The sequence below is a fragment of the Crassostrea angulata genome, chromosome 8, assembly GCF_025612915.1.
Source record: "Crassostrea angulata isolate pt1a10 chromosome 8, ASM2561291v2, whole genome shotgun sequence".
Lineage (NCBI taxonomy): Eukaryota > Metazoa > Mollusca > Bivalvia > Ostreida > Ostreidae > Magallana > Magallana angulata.
Genome location: NC_069118.1, coordinates 36,993,660 through 37,001,303, shown reverse-complemented (window position 1 = coordinate 37,001,303; position 7,644 = coordinate 36,993,660).

Here is a 7,644-nt window from a genome sequence, read left to right as displayed (position 1 = left end):
AAACTCGATGATTTCATGGTCATATTACATAACGAGAATTGCAGTTCTCAAAAAGATCTTAAACAACTGTTCATATACCGGTGTTGTATAGCAGTTTTTCTCCCATAGTAGCTTCTCCCCCCGGAAAACCTACTATATAGTAGCATTTCCTCCATGGGGGAAAAGATACTATATAGTAGCTTTTCCCCCATAGTAGGGTTTCTCCCTCACGTTTTTGGTTCAGATTTTATAAAAAATATTTATGGAAATCCAGTAAGGATTAAAATCAATGTTTCTACACTCCCAAGTTGCATACATGTATATCTGCATTCATCTGTACAGGTTAAGTTTCGTTTTGCCGATTTATTATTTTTATAGACAATGCTGAAAGTTGAACATGTGTGTAATGGAATTACACATAGAACTTAATTTAGGTAATTTATTGAAAAAAAGTTTTACAAGTTATACACTTATATGCATAATTCTGTGTTCTGAACTTGTATTAAACGAGAATGTTTTAAGAATTTCATGATAAATTTTTTTTATTGCATCCTGTCTCCCGTTTGATATTTAGAAGAAGAAATAAATAATTGTTTTTAAGATCGTCAATTCTAACGGTATTGATTTAAAATTGATAGCCTTTTGGACGAAGGGAGTAATACATTTCCACTTTTTATTCCCTTCCTCTACAAAATTAAGTCAAGATTGGTCAGGTAGTTTCCTGGGAGAGGCTTATACATTGATGGTAATACATTGGAAAATTAAATTTCCAAACCGGCGTATTTTCACTCAAATGTGTTCTCACGTGTTCATAACGTCGAAGTCAAAATTGTAGATAAGCATCGATTAGATGAAAAAGATATTCCGAATCCGTGTAAAAGGTGTTCCAAAAAGGGGTGAGAACAGGTGAAATAAACGATGATGACACATGCATGTTATGAAGGCGCATGCTTTAGTTCATATTTGGGGTGGAAAAACCATGTATTTTATTCTATGTATTAATAAATGCCATAATTACCCTTTTTGTGAGAAATTAATATCATATCAGTTATTGCAAATTATTGTCACGAATGGTCCGCAATAAACAATGGCCGGAAAGTAAAAATGGGGGAAAATCCACTATATAGTAGGTTTTCCGTGGGGGTAATCTGGCTATAAAAAGGGGGAAAGCCCACTATATAGTCAGCTTTCCGTGGGGGAAAAACTGCTATATAGCCATTTTTCCGGGGGGAAGAACTGCTATATAGCCATTTTTCCGGGGGGAAAGATGGCTAGGGGGAAAAGGCACTATATAACACCGGTAAGTATATAAGCCTACATCAAACTTTAAACCACTTATGTGGCTTGAGAATTTTCATGGGGCCAGTCTAAACAAATGAGAATCAACAAATATCAAGATGCTTGGATGTACATGTAAGCAAGGTTTTTGAGAAGAAGATTTTTCTGTAGATATTCCTGTGTAAAAATACGACTCCCCCATCCCCATCGTGGCCTAACCCTACCCCCGGAAATTAGGATATCAGATCACGATTTGAACAAAACTGAATCAACAGTACCTGATGATGCTTCCATGTTTTTGCGAAAAGATTTTTGAAAAATGTCAACAAAATTAAATGTTCATTAATTCTTAATTATATACCCTTGAAAGAGGGCGTGGACTATCCTTCTGATAAACTTTAATTCCCCCCACCCAGTTTGGTTGAAATCAGCCCAGTGGTTCTGGAGAAGAATTCAAAAATGTAAAAAGTTTACTGACAGACCGACGCACGCCAAAGTGATCAGAAAAGCCCATATGACCTTTCAGCTCAGCTGAGCTAAAACCATCGAACATTTTTACAATTTCAAGTTTCAACATATTGCATCTGATCTATATTCTGTTACTTAAACAATGAAATTGTCTCTTTAATCATGGTTCATGAGGGTAGCGAACATTAATAGACACGAATAGTTAAATCAAATCTTAGGTAACGGCTGTGTTTCCTCAACCCCAGTCAACAAAACTGTAAGTAATCTTGTCAGTTTGTAAAGTGTTGCTTATACATGATGTAGGGAGAATATATTTGGGACAGGCTCAAAGCAAAATTACTTTTGATTTGATGTTGATACTATATAATGGTGCTAGATATGTGTAAAATTTTAATAGAAACAATCTACATGTAAATAATCATTTATATTCAGATCGTTTCTGTTCGTTTATCCAGAAAACTATTATGTTTTAATTAGGAATGAAAACAAGTTAAGAAGATAAAATAGAATTCACCAAAATAAAATCAAAGGGGAAAAATGATTTTTTGTAAATTCTTAGCATAATACTTTCAATCTCATGTAGTTTAAAGCATTTAAGACAGTCAAAGATGAAATGACGCAAAATACAGTGTGTTTTAAAAGGGGGAATTATTATAAATATTTATATATTTTGAGAACGGCCTTATGATTTTTATTAATGATCTAATGAGTTCCAAAATTATATATTATCAAATATCTATTTATAACTTATCTTTTTGTGAATGGCAGTGTTTGCAAATGCCACGAATTTTAGTTAAGATACAAGATAAATTATCAAGATAGCTTTCCTAACAAAAAGTGTGTCTTGATCGAGAAATAAGAGGGTTATCTCGACTTGACGAGGTAGTTATCTTGACTTTATGTGATATGCTATGTTGACAAAAAATTATATGGATGGCAGAAATATGCCACCATACTATGAGAAATGACAATCAAAAACACTGTTAACGACACTGTTAAACGACACAAATCAAATCAGAAGCATAGCATCGTAACTTTATCGCCTCCTTTACTCTGGTTTGGCGACATATGCTCGTTGTCAGAGTATATGGAACACGGCCACACTCCGACTCGTCAACTCACCAGAATCAGTATCGTCTGAGACATCTTAGACTTTTGTGAAACTTTGGGTCATAAATCTTTTTCAAGAAAACTTCGTATTCATGCATTTAAGTATGTGTACATATAAAAACAACAAAAAAATCAACAAATTGGAACAAAACGTTTAATTCCAGAAACATGTAACTTTTCCAGAACACACAAATCAAGCTAGATCAACCAATTGCAAGAAAGGTCTCAATAGTGCAAGTCAACTACTCCGACAGTGATACTTATAAGAACCATGTCCTTAAAGAACCATTTTAACTAGAGCTTGGACTTTGGGTAGTTGTGTTGAACAGCAATGTGACGTAGGCCTGTCTATTTCAGTGTCAGCCACTCAGCCATAGCTCTCTGAAATCAACAAGTTTTGTCTGGCTTTTGAGCTAAGACTACGCAATCGGTGAAAATTTCGCTTGAAACCGCGTCATTTTTAACTTGTTTTGACGCAAGAAATAGATAGTTACGTCCTACTGAAAGTCCAAGGTCTTGTTAAAATGGTTCTAAATACAATGATTTGTATATTTCAATTTTTCATTGTGCTGTTATCTTGAGTGAACGTATCTTACTTTGTACTATGAAATGTACTATACTCCTGACTGCTGACCAAAGTTTTAAAAGTAGTGTCCAGGAACCTATACCTATACTAGAATTCTGAAAATTAATAGTGAATATTATGGTCTACAGTCTACAATGCAAGCCTCAAATATAGAACTAGCAATGTATAACAGGTACATTACAGCTATGGTCAGTTTCTTTGGGTAAAGTAGACTTTCATCATGGTCTTGACTTCTTGGCTTAAGACAAACAAGGCATCTCGATATAGATCTTCTTTGGCATTTATCTTTCGATTTATTTGTTGAAGCACAGCTACAAAAATGTTGTCCCTTTCCGGTATTTTTCTCGTTGACAACAACTGCCCGTGATAATATTAGGAGCTGGTTCAGGTAACAGAATGTCACTGCAACAACTGTAAAATGTAACATTATATAAATAGTGCCTGTTTAGGAGGGTAAGAGTTGAAAATGACACCTCGAGAAAACCATTGTCAACCTCCGCTTCACGACGGTTGACAATGGTTTTCTCGCTTTGCGTCGGTTGACAATAGTTAAATTTTCTCGGGGTGTCAATTTCAACTCTTGCCCTCCTAAACAGACACTATTCATTTTATTATACTGCATGTCTTAATTTTAAAAAAACTTAAATGCTTTTTATATTTGAATGACGTGAATGCTATGGCGAACCGTACCTGTATATCTGTATATTATTTTTAAAAAACTTAAATGCTTTTTATATTTGAATGACGTGAATGCTATGGCGAACCGTACCTGTATATCTGTATATTATTTTTAATGAAATATGTTCGTTTTAAAGAATATTTGTATACATGGTTACACGTTAAACTATTCAATTCAGTAAAACTCCCTTTTTTAAAATCGCTAGAGAAGTGTACAAATAAATTATGTAATTTTGGTTTTATATTCACCCAGTAAATTGAAACTGATATTGTAATATGATCATCTATAATCAATTAAGTATTTCTATTAATATTTCATTGTGTATTTCATCAGACATGCAATTCTAGTTAAAATGCCTCGTATCATGTTCAGTTATTTATTGTTTACTTGTCAAAGACCTGTTATAGGCGTGATTTACCAAAATACTCATGTTTACATGTTCTGAGTTATCGTTCGTGTTTACTGGATATAATGAGGACTTATTTAGCATACCTAGTACAAATGGGGAGGGGGTGTGATTTTACAAGATAGAATTAGACTGCGTGTCGAGTTTAGCTGTCCGGATTGGCGCAAGTTTATGCATTTAATATTTATTAATTCAGTACAAGTTTTAAAACGGTGATAGCCCCGGGTTTCAGGTTGTATTGGTTGGAATGGTCAGCATCTTAGTATGTGTTGTGACATTGATATTTTGCCATCCTGAATAAAATGTTGTGTGTTAGAAAAACGGTGTTTTTCGTTTGTGGCAAGGACCGCTCAACTTGTTACAATATTGTTCATTGTAAATTTTCTGAAGGGGTGTAAATACAAAATTTAGAGTATGTCATATTTAGATTTTTGTGTTTGCACTCACTCAGTTTGTGAAAACTGTGACTATCTGAATTTTGTATTCGCACCCATCCAGCCAATAACAGTTTACAAAATGATGAAACGCTAACATGTACTCTTTCGTGAACAATGCTGTAGTAACTTTTATCTTGAAAGCCGATATTTTTTAGTGTTTCATTTGCTCCGTTAGGATAACTTCTCACATAGCTTAATTAATATCCTCAAATCGCTAATTTTTCCAGACATAAATAATTCTGCTCCATGGATTCTGTAGCAAGTTAGCAACCTAATTTTTGTACAAGATGACAATAAAATAATTTTGCCTTAATAGTTTCTAAATTGCTTTGATCAAAAAAAATTTAAAAAAATTTACTAACAGTAATTGTTTTCATCAATAAGGTAATTTGATTTTTTAAATAGAAATATGTATAGTAGAAGATCATAAAACAGCGTTGGAGAAGATGGTTGACCTTCCTATCACAGCCACCTACATTATTAATTTGATTGAAACATTTTTTATTGAACGAAATGTTGAAATTATTGAATGGATTGGATAATAGACATAGCTATAGGCCATGTTAACCCTTTTAAACATACAAAGTCAAGAAGAAATTACCTATGGTCATAAGAATATAGTATTACAAGTTTACAGAATATTATTGATATTATGTTTATAAGAAAGGGGATACTTGAATATGAAATAATGATCTGAACATTTACCGTATATGTTTGTAAGACATATTGTTGGTAGATATGTTCACTCACACCTACATTAACAAACCTATCACCTTCATTGATACAAACATAAGAATGAAATTTTCATGATCCAGTCCATTTGAAAAGAACAGTGAATAAAAGGGAACAATATAAATGTAATAAGTACTAAAACATGTTTAAACAGTGTAACTTAAGGCAATCAAAAGCGGTTGGGAGCTTTAATATAACTATAAACATGGGAAATAATTTTAAACTTTTATTTTTATGAAAAATCAGAACTACCATAAAAAAAATAGTTCATATCAAAAGGTACACTAATGTCAAAAATTATTTAAAAAGTTCGTCTCTTTGTTGCGTGTATCTTGGACAGCCAGCTAAAATAAAATAAAATCACATTTCCTTCAGATTCAGACCCACAATATAAACATCGACTCTTATCGATTATATTTACATTTTCCAGTGTCTTTGCCTGTAATAACACTAGGTATCCATTTTGTACTATATACCGTAACTACACAACTTCAAATTAGGTCAAATTGAGGCGCCAGCGGGGTTGGCTTATTTATATTTAAATATTTAATCGTACGATGGTTTAAAATTATATAAATATAAGTAATAAGGAATCATTCTTTGAATATTATGAGGTGATGCGTGACCAAATATATCATACAGCCCTTTGGGCTTTATTGGATTTGATCACGCCCCGACCGAAATTATCACCTCATAATACTCAAAGAATGATTCCTTATCCCTTATAAAAAATCCTTAAATAATTAAGCTTTATACTAACTTTATTCCGTAATTGACGTAAAATAATTTACATGTAGACGGAGAAAAGCTATTGTAATAAGTAGTCAGATATAGCGGTAGATAGTAAAACAGCTCATTCGACCTAAGATTATATGCATGTTCAGTTGGAAATTATGGTTGAATTAAATCTAACATATCTTGTGGTGCTAAACCATTTATAATCTTGTAGAATATACTGATTAGTTTATATTTATCTCTTCGAGATTGTAAGGTTTCCAAATTAAGCTCACGTTTTAAAAGAACTAACTCTGATCCCTGTCAATGTCCTGGTTGCTCTGCTTTGAATTTGTATTTCGTTTTATGGATAGTTGACAGTTTGTAATTGTCATTTATCCATTTCAATTTGTACATGTTTAAGCAATTCGGAGTTTTCCTTGATACAGCTGCTCCACACATCACCATATTCCAATCTAGATCTGATAAATGACGGATTTCAACAAGTGTTTATCTATTAATTGCATGTTCGAGTTTCAACTTTTTGCATGCCTTTTCATATATACCATTAATATAATTACCGGTAGATCAATCATCCCCCGACTGTATATTTAGATGCAAACCTACTTTTTTAAATTGTTAACATTTTTGCTATAGATAATATATGTTTTTAGTTTTGAGAAAATATATTACGCCAGTTGCCTATGTTTCTAATTTACAGGTAAATAACGGAATTGAAAACTCAAAATAATAGAAATGAATTGCATGTTTTAAAAAGAACTATTACTCTGCATATGCAGAAAATTGGATGGTGCTTCAATAAAGTTAATCTGGCAAGTTTATGAAAAAAATACTGTTAAAAAATTAAAAACATGTGTAAATATGTATATGCTGTATATATGTGTATACTATATTAAAAAAAGAATAAAAATATTACAACCACTTATTTATTACTGTGTCAGGGAAATATTCTAACTTCAAATTAAGCACAGGTACGTGACGTTATATATTTTTGTCTTATATATATACCCTTTTACAATAAAACAGTATAGAAGATACACATTTTCATTTATTAGAAAAATATACGTCATGTGCCTGTCGAATTGAGCTCTGTTGAATCGCCTAAAAAGTAACGATAACGGGCAAAATATTTGTTAAAAACATTTATCAGAGATTATGACAAGTTAAAACTTTAAATTCTGTCACACGAGGAACGAAAATCAATTCTGTGTCAAAAAGTATTCTACCCCGACTC